This window comes from Octopus sinensis, linkage group LG19 (genome assembly GCF_006345805.1).
Source record: "Octopus sinensis linkage group LG19, ASM634580v1, whole genome shotgun sequence".
NCBI lineage: Eukaryota > Metazoa > Mollusca > Cephalopoda > Octopoda > Octopodidae > Octopus > Octopus sinensis.
Genome location: NC_043015.1, coordinates 11,234,471 through 11,250,245, shown reverse-complemented (window position 1 = coordinate 11,250,245; position 15,775 = coordinate 11,234,471).

Genomic DNA, 15,775 nt, shown 5'->3' with positions numbered 1-15,775 from the left:
TGTGTGTGTGTGTGTGTATAATCATACATGCATAGATACGTGCAGATAACATTTATCAATAAAATCATGTTTATTTTGTTTCTGTCGCCTTTCCCGTTCATACACGCACATGTGAGCGCTCACACACACACATATTCACACACACACGCACACATACCCGCATACACACACACACACACACACTCACACACATATATATCGTCCATATTCTGATGTACTCCTCACATCTATCTATAGTGTGAAAACGAGGAAAGAACACAACTGCAAGAAAAAGTAACGAAGGGAGTTGATAGATGTCATGCTTTAACAAAAACATATTGGAATGTTACTTATATTAAATTTGAATATCCACGAAGAAGTATCCATATACACTCTAATATACACTGATATATACATACACAAACACACGCACACACATACACACACATACAGACACACACATGCAGACACAAACATACAGACACACACATGTACATATACTCATATACACACATATAGACACATATACCATATACACACGCACAAACAGACACTCGAATACAAAGGCCACACACACACACACTCATATAAGCACACACTCAAACTCACACGCATACATACATACACAAAAATATGCACACACATACACACGCATGCAGACACAAACATACAGACACACACATGTACATATACTCATATACACACATATAGACACACATACCATATACACACGCACAAACAGACACTCGAATACAAAGGCCACACACACACACACTCAAACTCACACGCATACACACATACACAAAAATACGTACACACATACACACACATGCAGACACAAACATACAGACACACACATGTACATATACTCATATACACACATATAGACACACATACCATATACACACGCACAAACAGACACTCGAATACAAAGGCCACACACACACACACTTAAACTCACACGCATACACACATACACAAAAATACGTACACACATACACACACATGCAGACACAAACATACAGACACACACATGTACATATACTCATATACACACATATAGACACACATACCATATACACACGCAGAAACAGATACTCGAATACAGAGGCCACACACACACACAATAAGCACACACACATATAAGCACACACACACACGCACACACATACACACTTGGGAATGTAGACATAAGAACGCTTTCTTTCGGTAGCGTCTCCGTTGGTTAACATTTCAATACTAATTTTAACTATAAACTGAATTAACGAACAAAAAAAGCAATTTACCTAACGTCATCACTTTTGCAGCCGTATGTTCGATCGCTTTTCTGCTTTCACTTTTTCTTTCTGTGTTAATACACCGTTCCACGATCATATTCATATTCTATAAGTTTACCGATTTACTACTACGTGCACTCACTCAAAAAACCTATACTAACAAATACACGCGCGATCACACACGAACGCACGGGCGCACGCACACATACACACAAATACATGCATACACGCATACTCTTTCGCACACAGTCAACTTTAACAGGTAGTGCTCTCAATTTGTAAAATACGGTTTTCTGTGTATATTATCAGTGTCAGTTTTACGTATGTGCCTCTGTATTTGTGTATATATTATATATATATATATATATATATATATATATATATATATATATATATAAATGAGATAGGGGTGAAAATTCAACCCACCATGGGATAATATATATCCAATATACTGCCAGATAGGTACCCAACAAGATTAATACATAGATGTTAAAAATGTCAAACAATCAGTTCATCTATTGTTATATGGGTAAAGGTAATAATATTACCGTAAATTAATACTACAAAATTAGAGAATGGAGAACATACTTAATCAATAAAACATCAACTATCCGATGATACCCAATCAATACTTTAATACACCATTATATGAGTAAAGGCATTATATAAAATGAGATATACAGTAATAGTAAAAAGATAAAGAGATATAAGTAAAAAATTTTCGAATATAATATGCAATTAATCAAAACTGACAGCTGTTTCGGCAGTGAGGGCAGTCATACCTCATTAACCTCTTAGCCATAAAGGCAGGTATAAATGAGGCATAACAAGGATGCCCCACGGCCTCTTCAGAGAATAAATTAAATTTGTATAATTGTGAAAAATATAATATAACCATATACATATAAATATAAAATATAAAAATGAAAATATAAAAAATATAAAAACTTATACATCATAATGCTACACTTATATAATATAATACTTATTGGTACAATAAAGGAAGGTAAACAGAACAAAATAAAACAAAATATATATCGGTGTATATACTAATATAATAAGTACGATATTATACATATTTGGCTAATAGTTTTTTTTAAAAAAAACTATTGCCAAATATGTATAATATCGGTACATATTAATATTAGTATATACACCGATATATATTTTGTTTTATTTTGTTCTGTTTACCTTCCTTTATTGTACCAATAAGTATTATATTATATAAGTGTGCATTATGATGTATAAGTTTTATATTTTTATATTTTACATTTTTATATTTTTATATTTATATGTATATGGTTATATTATATTTTTCACAATTATAACAATTTAATTTAATTCTCTGAAGAGGCCGTGGGGCATCCTTGTTAATGCCTCATTTATACCTGCCTTTATGGCTAAGAGGTTTAATGAGGTATGACTGCCCTCACTGCCGAAACAGCTGTCAGTTTGATTAATTGCATATTATATTCGAAAATTTTTTACTTATATCTCTTTATCTTTTTACTATTACTGTATATCTCATTTTATATAATGCCTTTACTCATATGTAATGGTGTATTAAAGTATTGATTGGGTATCATCGGATAGTTGATGTTTTATTGATTTAAGTATGTTTCTCCATTCTCTAATTTTGTAATATATATATATATATATATATGTGTGGTGTGTGGTGTGTGTGTGTGTGTGTGTGTGTGTCTATGTAAGTATGTATATATATATATATATGTATATATATAATATGCATAATATCTATATATATACATACATACATATATATATATATATATATATATATATATGCATACATATCTATATATATATATATATATATATATACACACACGCACATATATATATATATATATATATATATATAATATTAGGGAGTATAACTCCAAACATACATGAAAAAATTCAATTTAGTATTAAATCAAATTTCGCAATATAAATAGTATTCATGTTTTGGTTTATGCCTATCTATATATATACGTTCATATATTGGCACATACATTCGTATATACATACTTATGTACGAAGTGCGTTCAAAAGGTATCCGATTTTATTTTTGTCCCCCAAAACTAATGCTACGTGAGTACAATGTTTTGGGTAAGAGGTGCGCACCACCCTCCCTGCGTACGTGTGACAAACCTCGCACCTGTAGGGCCTGTCAGTAACCGGCTGTTACGCTTAGAATACAGATGGGGAGTGCGCGTTCCTCGGGTGTTTTCAGTGGAGACATTACGCAAGGTTAATGCATTATGTTTTGCCAAGCAATTACCAGTATTCAAGTTCAAAATATCCAGATGATTCAGCAGGCCTTTGGCAATGATACCATGGGAAAAACTCAGATCACACCAGCATCGGTTGTCAAGCGATGCTGGGTGGTGGGGAACACAGACACACAAACATATACACACGCACATATATATATATGCATATATACGACGGGTTTCTTTCAATTTCCGTCTGCCAAATCTACTCACAAGGCTTTGGTCGGCCCGAGGATATAGTAGAAGACACTTGCCTAAGTTACGTAGCGATTCGGCAAAAGCGACTGGTAGAATATGTACTACGCTTACAAAGAATAAGTCCTGCAGTCGATTTGCTCGTCTAAAGGCAGTGCTCGAGCATGGTCTCAGTCAAATGACTGAAACAAGTAAAAAAGTAAAGAGTACGTGTATAATCACAGAAAGTGACATCTAAGGGAAATAACTACTTGGTGTGAATTAAGATAACTCAGCTTGATAGTGACACAGTGATGATAATATATTTCGGCTACGTTAATTCATGGCGCTGGTCTATTATAGATATCATTGATATTGAAATTCGTTGTATCTTACCTCATTAGTAATATATACCTTTATGAAGGTATAGATGGCGGTTCTTGTGGTAGTGATGATGTATCTGTTTGTATTGCTTGTATTGAATGCCATTGTGTTAGTTGAGTTCGACAAGAAACGATCACAATAGTGGTAGTTATGGTGATTGCATGATGATGGGAAACATGGTGGTCGTGGCTGCGGTAGTATCTATGGCGATAGTGTTGGCAGCCTGTTGCTAGTGGTGGTTTGTAGGTCTTCTAAGTTAATACAGTGGTCACGGTGACGATTATGAGAAAAAGAAAGGTAAAAGAAATAGCAGAATATTAATGATACGATACAAAGAAAGGGGAAATGGAGAAACAGAAGCCTAAAACAAGAGAATGTAGAACGATTAGGGGAAAAAGGAAGGCATTACCTATAGTGGCGAATCCTTCGAATATGTATGCATTCTCTGTTTCTATTGTTTTGCATCATTTGAAATGAAAGCTGTTTCAGACATCTCAAAATAATAATTATTTCTCTTTATTCCGTTCCCTGTTTTTCCTTATGCTCTAAGACCCAATTTACAAAAACACAGTTGCAGCTTATTAAACACTTGCTTCAGTAACATTTGGGTATTTTTTTTTCTTCTTTCGGTTCCAGTTGGCTTGTTATTCTCTTCTATATGACAGAGCAAATCTATTCCATCATGTAGAATACCCTCCCACTTCTCTTAGTTTTCACTATGAAACACCGAAATCACCAGTTTTCCTATGAAGACAAATAGCCATTAAATCCTGTTCGTTCGAGATAAGAGCTAATAGTCAACATCTGAGAACATACTGGGTCGGAATTTTCTGGAAGATTAAGTCTTTATATCTGATCAAATGGCCGAGTATGAAGCTATGACGAAATACCGCCAAAGGGAATTGCGGAATATTGTAATAAATTGCATTGTTTCGCCTGTTGCTAGCTATTAAGTGAGATATTTGCTTTCTCTGTCACATTGTGAGCTCGCTTTTATTGAAGAATTCTTTATGTGGCAGTTTTAAAGAAGACAGCGTGCAGCTCGTAATGCATTCTTTAATGCTTTCGGTATTTGCAAATTCAAGTGATTCATGTCAACACTGAAACTATAGGAAAACGCTGAAATGCCATTATGTTGAGTGAGAAACAGATTTGAGATTCTTAATATTCAAATATAATCTGTGGTATTTAGTAAAAGTTCCCGGAATATAACTTTGGATTGAGCAAGAAATGTGCATAGAGGGTGTAATTACGTAAGCTGTTATTCTCTTTTTAAATTGAGCAATTTTTATTTAGACTTTAAGATTTCATCATGTAGAGAACATTAGCTAGAATGAAATAACTTGTAAATGAACAGAAAACCGGAAAAAATTACATTTTACAGGGAAGCATTGACAGCAAAATGATGTTAAAGGTTCCCACGCTTTATTATTACATACAAATGTTATGTGTACATTTACCAGTGTTTCCTTGTTCGTTATTCTAAAACCTAAGTAATATATAATAAGGAAACTTAACGCAGCTGCAACGAATATGAATAGAACAATATGTAGAAGTAACTGCACATGTATATGAAGTCTAAATACCCAGAAAAATATGCCACATATTTAAACAAGTGTATATTGATTTCATTGTTGTATCTCATTTCTCAGCACCATTTTATCTAGTCAGCTATTACGTAATATAATGCACAAATAACGGAGTTTGTTGCTGAAGAAGAAAACCAAATCGATCTCACCATTCTTGGGGAGAAAGTGAAGGTCGTGGGCAGAGACTCCTGGCTTCGTATTGAAACAATTAAGAAAATAAAATAAGTATTTTTACTGACAAGAAATGGAGAAGAAATTGAGACATCATGAAACAAGTGAATATCTATCTTTTTCTTGAATCAGTTATTGGACATAATGGCGCACCACACTGAAGGTCTATGGTGGACCAAATCGGCACCAGTAATTGATTTTCCGCCTGGTATTTATTCTAATGGTCAGTTTCGCCGAAATGTTAATGTTATAGGGACGTAAAAACACCAACACCTTTTGTCAAACTGTAGCGGCGCTATAAGTTCACTCAAAACGACACGCATAAGCACACTCATACATATATAGATACATACAAATATACACCACACATGTAGAAATACATACATCCACACAGAAACACACACACACAGACATACATTCATTCATACATACATACATTCATACATACATACATTCATACATACATACATTCATACATACATACATACATACAACCATACATACATGCATGCACGCATATATACATACATACATTACGGGTATCCACACTGTTTCCGTCAATCAAACTTTCACACAAGGCATAATAGAAATGCTATACAAGAAGGCATAGGCTGCAAAGCGATCTTCCTAACCGCACAATCATACCTGCAACTACCTTTAGAGATAAATATGAACCTTGATTCCATCCAATTGAAAGAAGGACCTAACCCAATAATAGCTGTATTTTTGTTCTGTCAGCTTATGTATGATGAAGAGTGGGTAGAAAGAGAAACAGTTCTCTTTTAATTTAATGAATCTTATTTTTCAAAATTTGAGGATTATGTTTGTAGGAGCCCCATAAAATAGGAACTAAGTAAACTTACTCGGAATGGACTTTCGGAACATTACTAATCATGAGTTTAACCATAGTAATAAACGTTTATTCCAAACATCAAAATAGTATCATATAAAGTAGAACTCTCCTCGTATAATTCTTACTGTTGTTTCATGGATCATTTTAAGAATATTGTATTTTACATGAAATCCTCATGGTATATTCCAAACATCGTTCCTCCTGTAATAGTTACTGTTGATTGATGGAGCATTCTAATAATATCATGGTGTTTTACAAGTAATCCCCGTAGTTTAACGCTTATTAGATGTTACTTAAGAACAATCATTTAGTTTTTCCTTTAGTAATTATATTCTGTTTTAAGATTCGTAAGGATTCCATACGTTTTTTTTTTTTTTACATAAGCACCATGATTTGATTAAAGTAAAAATAAAAAAAAAAACCAATTTGTATCTATGTAACGTCATCTGATATTATCCTAAATGGTTATAACGACCAGCTTGCATTAGTTTTTAGTAAATAGTTAAGTATAAAGTTACAATTTCACTTTGTAAACACCTAAGGAAGACGAAGTATCTTGTTATGCAGAATTTTGCTTGTTTTATATACAATATAGGTATATTGAATTTAACCTGTTGTGCTTCTCTTAGTAACCAACGAAATACCTTGAAACAGTACAACATAAACGAACAGAAACATAAAGGTCAGATGCAGAGTCGTAATTTCAGCGATATTAGGACCAGCAGGGGATCTCACGTACAACTCATCACCAAGCAAGACAGAGATACGTGGTTTGATTCCTGTCGATCGTGTGCTTTGCTACGTCTTATAACGCATGATATTTATTTATTTATTTATTTTCTTTGAAAATGTTCGCAGTTAATTCACTCTCAAATATTCACACACTCGCGCGTGCGTGCACACACACTCACATCCGTTTCGTGTTGGCTGTTGGGAAAGTGTACTTGATTCCAAAGTAGAAATAAATATCTTATTTTGGTCGTGATAGTCTCTTGCTATTCTGTGACTTATCATTGGGTGAAAAAAGCCATGTCTTCATTAAATATCTTGAGCACTCGCAAGCGTAACTCAGGTTTGCAGGAGGCTGACTCGTTCAAAATACTTCATTTCTATGTGTGTCTGTGTGTGTGTTGTGTGTGTGTGTGTGTGGTGTGTGTGTGTGTGTGTGTGTGTGTGTGCGTGCGAGCGTGCGTGTGTGTGTGTGTGTATGTGTGTGTGTGTGTGTGTGCGTGTGTACGTGTCTGTGTCTGTCTGTGTGTGTGTGGCTTTTTCAGTGCGCTGGTTTACACATGTTTACATAACGTATGTGTGAGGACAGGAAGATGTATTCTTCTGTTGGTTACTAATATGGAAAGCACAGTCAGAGAAAGAGAGACGGAGAGGAAGAAAGAAAGAGAGAGACAGACACGTGTGTGTGAAAGAAACAGATAGAGACAGGGGGAGAAAGAGTGAAAGAGAACAGTTATCTTACTAGACTGGCAGGGTGACAAGGAACAGAGATAAAGTGATGTGGCATGAGTTCTTTCACCATCAGAATTTTAGATTGCAGATAATAACCATTAGGTTTTGCTCAAGTTCACGGTGACACATCACTTGATATTAAGGTAGTGTGTTACGCAATTTTGGAGTGTAAATGAAAATTAAATAAATGTCAGTTAATATTGCTGTGATAAACTTTAGATATTGTATCCGAATTGACTAATGTATGTTTCCAAGTGCATGGCCAATGTAGAAGTTATCCCAATAAAACTGGAAATCATAAACTTTCTTTATTTCGCGTTGTCTCCTCGAAACGAAATGTCCATTTGATAAGAATTCATCTAAGTCCATAATCACCCTCGAATGCTCTGAAACATGAGGCAGACATAAATGTCAACATTTCCAGCGTAAATTTCCCCAACAGGAAACTATAATCTTTCTAATAATACTATAAAATTTCTAAATTAAGTCCTTTGTCATCCATTGCAATATTAATTCTTCCTGCGATAACTTAAAATGTGTTATTGTGAGAATTTATGTGTGTAAAGGGACATAACTCAAAGCAATGCCAGGAATTTGGAGAAATAAGTTTAGGAGTGATGCACTGAATACTGTAAACAGCCTTAAATTGTTTTTTTTTTTTTTTTTTCAAATAAAGGAAAAATTCCAGGTAAGGTACTTGTGTCTCTGTGAAACTTTATAACAATTTCACATATTTATTCAAATACATACCAAATGTCCGCTTGAACTGTTTTTCTTTATTTCACTACAAGCACACACATACACATACACACAAACAAGTAAGTCAGTATGTATATATATATATCACCGTGATCACCGTGACCAACCAGTCTATCAGATGTTGCAACACAACGCTGGTCACAATGCGCTTTTCATTGGTTTAGACTTCAAATGACGCCACCCCGCTGGCTGAGCGAGCAGGCCGCATATATATATATATATATATATATATATATATACACATATCTGGTGATTGCTAATTCTCTACAGAAGCAGGCATTCTCTTCAATTAATAAGTGTTATCAAGAAATCTTGAATAATTAGCAAGTTCAGATTTGGACAAACACACCCTATATCAGATGTTACAAACATGTTCAGGCAGAAAATGTCTGGAATTGATGTTAAGTCCTGTTTATGAAGCTCCTGTTCGATTACTTATGTTTCAAAAGACTTACAACTTTTTTTCTAACCGCTCAACGTTAGCTTTCTCTGCTTCCAGTCTTCAAAGTTTACGCTAAAAGTCTTAAGGTTGCTGGTGACGGCATCCTTAAAATATTCCTTACGCTTATGTCTCAAAAGTTTACCTAGTCGCAACTGTTTGCTTACTAGGTGAACTAAGTAAAATGTCATCTAGGTAAAATGTTTGCTTACTAGGTAAAATGTCATCCTGTAGTCTAAAAAGGTGCCTAACTTACAGCTACTGCCTGCGTATGAAGAACATCTCAATAATGGATGTGTTGGCTTGCTGAAAAACAACAGTTTGGTGTCAGAGGCTGTTATTTCATGTGTAAGAGCCTCGTATGGCATGGTTAATAGAATCTTACCAAAGCTTTTAACCAAGGACCATATGTAGCCGACGTTTCAGATGAGTATATAAGGCCAGTAAAAACGCATGATTCATACAAGTTGAGCTAGATTTTGATTGACATCTATGTCAGACTACACACAACTTCCGGGAATTCCAGGAGGTTTTTTCGATCACCAGATTTATTTCAGACTCAAGGGATCCATGTCTATAGATGGTGGTAGACAGACAGACAGATAGATAGATAGATAGATAGATAGATAGATAGATAGATAGATAGATAGATAGATAGATAGATAGATAGATATGTGGAGATAGACATATAGACATATAGATCGAGGGGAGAAAGTGTGAGCTGCGAAGTAGAGAACAATATTTAACATCTAGGCTTGTACCTTGGAAAAAGATACTAGACTCGACATTAATATGAACTGGAGTCTAGGAGAACATGAGCTTCCCACTGATGGTAAGTCCATGTGTATGTCCTAGTGAAAAGATACATTATAGCTTGAATGTTTTGTTTAGTTTGAACAACAAGAAATACATAGTCAGCACAATAAAGAATATGAACACGGGCCTATTAAGTCTTTGAAAAATGGAATTAAAATGGAATCAGTCCTGAGGACAGGAACGCCTGATCTGACGTCTGATATTTGATTGTATATCTTTACAGCAAGCCTGTCACTCAGCTCTTGGAATATTCCCATCAAAATGTCTCTCAATTGTAAACATAGCAGGCCGGATATTGTTGTTTGGGACAGAGGGGCAAAATTGTGTACCATCAAAGAGGTCAGCTGCTCCGCATATACAAATATCTCTTTGAAAATCAAAGTAAAAGAGGATGTCTATGGACAACTGCTTCGAAACCTCCAGATTATATGCCCAGACTATGAAATCATATTCATACGTATAATAATTGGAGCACTAGCTTTTGTTAGCATATGCTTAAGGGAAAATCTGGATAAACTGGGATTTTTAGAAAGAGGAATTGACCGGATAATTCGTACATTACAATAGCAATTTGCGAGTGGAACAGTAAAAATATACAATAACTTATCTGTGTTATCTACATCCCAAAGATGGAGCTTAGAAACCGGCTCTCTCCTCAGCAGCAGATTTATAATAAGTAAAAAAATAGAAGGGACATGCATACATACATCTAAATATGATAATACAACAGAATCAAATGTTGGCTTTCTAAGATGAATTCTCGAATTAAAGATATATAGATGTAATATATATATAACAAAAATATTTATAGAGTAAATCACATCTTTAATTGTGTATGTGTGTATCTATCTATCTATCTATCTATCTATCTATCTATCTATCTATCTATCTATCTATCTATCTATCTATCTATCTATCTATCTATCTATCTATCTATCTATCTATCTATCGGTCTATATGTCTGTCAGTCTGTCAATCTGTCTGTCTGTCTGTCTGTCTCTCTCTCTCTCTCTCTTCATCTATCCATCCGTCTACCCCACCACATACACATACGCAAGCTCGCACGCACACGTACAGTGGACGTCCACAAATCACAGTGGCGAGCAATGAAATTATATGAAGTTGTGAAATTATATGAAGTCGTTATGAGCTCGCACTTCTCAAACTCATCAGTGCATTTGCATCTACATAAACTCTCATTCGTTATGCATCAAGACAAACGTGACACGAAAGCACATTCTTGGAATTACTGATTTCAGTGTCATAATAAGTTCCGTGACAAAGTAAGTATACCTTATTCTATAGTCGAGTGACATTACATTCATATTGACATCTTAAATTAAAGACTCCGCCGGTTACGACGACGAGGGTCCCAGCTGATATGATCAACGGAACAGCTTGCTCGTGAAATTAACGTGCAAATGGCTGAGCATTCCACAGACACGTGTACCCTTAACGTAGTTCTCGGGGATAATCAGCGTGACACAGAGAGTGACAAGGCTGACCCTTTGAAATACAAGTACAACACATTTTTGCCAGCTGAGTGGACTGGAGCAACGTGAAATAAAGTGTCTTGCTCAAGGACACAACGCGTCGCCGGGAATCGAACTCACAACTTACGATCATGAGCCGAATGCCCTAACCACTAAGCCACGCGCCCTCACTATTGACATCTAACGTGTGTCGATAACGCAATCATTTCTTTAAATTACTCTCTCTTTTACTATTTTACTTGTTTCAGTCAGTTGACTGCGGCCATGCTGGAGCACCGCCTTTAGTCGAGCAACTCGACCCCGGGACTTATTCTTTGTAAGCCCAGTACTTATTCTATCGGTCTCTTTTGCCGAACCACTAGGTGACGGGGACATAAACACGCCAGCATCGGTTGTCAAGCAATGCTAGGGGGACAAACACAGACACACAAACATACACGCACACACACACACACACACATATATATATATACATATATACAACGGGCTTCTTTCAGTTTCCTTCTACCAAATCCACTCACAAGGCCTTGGTCGGCCTGAGGCTATAGTAGTTGCCCAAGGGGCCACGCAGTGGGACTGAACCCGGAACCATGTGGTTGGTAAGCAAGCTACTTATCACACAGCCACTCCTGCGCCTATGGCCACTCCTGCGCCTAAATACGAATTTTCTTATAAGAAATCAATAATATACCAATTGAACATATTAAATGTTGATATGATAAAATACCCTGAACCTAGCTTGTTATAAAACCTCGTATTTATCTTTAATTCGTGCTTACAAATCAAAATAATGTAATGATACATACCTTTTTGTATTAGACTGAAACTAAGATTGACTACTCACATAGCAAGTTTTGGACTTCTAATCTGGAGTGGGTAAATACTTTGCACATGAAAACGAAACCAACATTTTTTTATGGAGGCATATGTAGCATTTCTTCGTTTATCATATACATATAAAATCTATAAACGTCACTTAATATTTTTTATTAAGTATATTCTGATAGGCAAGAATATGACAGTTAGGTATAGAAATCATGAGAACAGATTATAATATTAATTTATCCTTTAATAGAATCCCCTGATTTATGAAAGTGAATGTACTTAAACTAAAACCAATAACAAGCACTTATTTTTGGGTGTGTGATAAGAAGCTCGCCTCCCCACTACATGGTTCCGGGTTCAGTTGCACTGCGTGGACCCTCGGGCAAGTGTCTTCTAGTATAGCCTTCTAGTATAGTCTTCTAGTATAGCCTCGGGTCAACCAAAGCCTTGTGAATGGATTCGGTAGACGGATACTGAAACAAGTCCGTTGAATATATATGTATATATATATATATATATATATATATATATATATATATATATATAGAGAGAGAGAGAGAGAGAGAGACCAAAGTGTACGTACGCCGCTAAATATATATATATATATATATATATGTGTGTGTGTGTGTTTGTATATGTGCTTGCCTTCCCAACATCATTTGACAACCGTTATTGGTGTGTTTGCGTCCCCGTAAATTAGCGGTTCGGCAAATAGACCGATAGAATAAGTAATAAACTTGCAAAAAATAAGTCCTGGGTCGATTTCGTGGACTAAAGTCTGTGCTTCAGCACGCCTGCAGTCAAATGATTGAAACAAGTAAAAGAATAAAAAAAATCGTATTGAAATGGAACTGTGATTTCTTTTCATCCGATTTGGCTACTCCGATAGATATTCGATCATTCGCCTAAGAGAAATAGATCATATCAGGTCAGGCATAGGGGTATGCGCTGCTGTAAACCTTTGCTGCATCCACCATTTGTCGGTATTTGCTCGAGTCACCCTTGGTAACACTCCGAGCTATATCTCGGTTAGTTCCCATCTCAGAGAGATATTTCGTCATCCGCTGAGGCCATGGGGCATGTGGCCAACAATATCGAGCGGCCATTACAACCGGATCGTCAGAGAGGAGAACACGACACACCGGTGTCAACTCGGAAGATCATGTAACATGGCAAAATAATCTGAGCTATTGCTCCCGCATCATACGATTAACAGGATGCATGTACAGTCGTTGATGGGATACAAAATTCGACCAATGGTAACCCATAATCTTGTGAAGCGTCCTGGTACCAAAAGAATTTAGGAGACTCCTAAGGGCTTCGGACAGTTCCCAACTTTTGCGACTATGTATTATCGTGTAAGTGTTTGCGTATTCCATAGACACGTGCACTCATAATGCAATTCGCGGGCCATATTATTGAGAAACAGTATAACACAGCTGTACCAAACAATTTACACATACAAACAAGAGGTAAATACAGAGGAAGCGCGAGAGAAGAAGCAGAGACGGGGAGATAGGAGAGAGGTTGCTATGTAGATAAAGAGAGGAATAAATATATAGATATACATAGATAGGTAGACAAAAGGGGGAGATAATGCAGTAAATCGAAGGCGGTACGTTAATAAATCTATATTTACCTTTTCCGAGATGAAACCTATGTTAGATGTCGGCAGCACAGCAATTGAACTCACTGAACAGTGAGCTGGAACAATCACGTCAAGATTTTTTAATACTTGATCTAACTATTGTTATTATTCACCACCTTTGGGGAGATGTATAATTGATTGAATCGATGCAGAAGCAAGTCTGGTACTTGTTTCAGCGCTTCCATATGGATGAAATACGAATATAGTAGCACGGGGATTTGAACAGATAACATAGACGGAAGAAATTACATACCACTATTCATCAAATTATGCGTTCTGTTTTATAATCAGGCCAAATTCCTAGACACACCGATTATAATGAAGTGAAAATGCCATCTTTAATTATTGACTTATCTGTTATACAATTTCTTTTCTTGTACAGTAGAGAATCTTGTCAGCCTGGAGAGTATAGCATTCTTATATCGTGTATTAATTACGACCGGGTATCACAGGAAAAACGCAAAGAAAGATAAATTCTCACGACCGGGAATTGAAAGTGCTCTACAAACATATTTTAATAACATATTAAAAGGTTGTACTGTTGCTGTTATCGACAGCTACGACTCCAGTGTAAATGAATTGAACGACTATATAACTGTATTCACTCTATTACATTCTATTGATATATTAAACATTCTATATAATTTAAATATTTATGTCTTCTTTCAGAAATGATACTAACTTATTGTAAATATAATGATAGATCTCTTTCTCTCTCTCCTTCTCCCCCTCTCATTTTCTCTTTTTTCTTGTCGGTTTATCTTTCTCTCTCTATCTCTCATTATAATTTTGATAAACGACGACTTATCTTAATACTACTCAGGGTATTCATATTTAGGAGGTAGGTAAAAATGTATTGGGGCGTGTTGTTTCAGTTTAATCCTAGGTAAACTGTAACTAAGAAAGTTACATTCATTCTTTCATCCTTCGGGGATCAACGCAGAGGGCCGGGTGGGGTATTCTATCAGTTCCCCAAACCCGTAAAGAATCGAAAGCGATCCTTCCATTATCTATTCTCTGTCTTTGAGTTTTCACAGCAACTCATTCGAAGACATCTTCCAAGCCGTATTGGCCCAAGTCCTTGGCTCTTTAATTCGCTAAATATTGCTGGTGTAGAGCGGGGAGTGTAGCATTGCATATGCTGTCGCTGGTTTTCTTCACAGCATTTTGTCCAGGCCTGTATATATACATGTGCATACACACAATCAATATTGACCGACGACAGTCCCACAAGATTTTCTTTAAACTGAGTTCTCTGTTAATTCCTGCAATACAAGTGACTTTCGGTTGCACGCTGTAACAGTTTATATGATATGTAAAATAATATATTAACTGGTACTTTATGTTTAATAGAAAATTGCTTCTTTCAATAGTTAGAGTTTTAAAACAAATGGCGCACAAGCTATTCCGCTTTCGTTCATTTATTTCGTACTTAGACAAAAAAATTCTTTAATATTTAATTTTATACACTGCCTGCAACAGTATAATCTACACCGAACGTTGTAGTATATCATATTGACTATTTTCACCATATCGATTTATCTTTTTACGAGATAGTGAATGACAATTTGAGATGACAGTTATCGAGACCTACATAGTGCACATAATTTTAAAACATTTCAGCTGTGAAG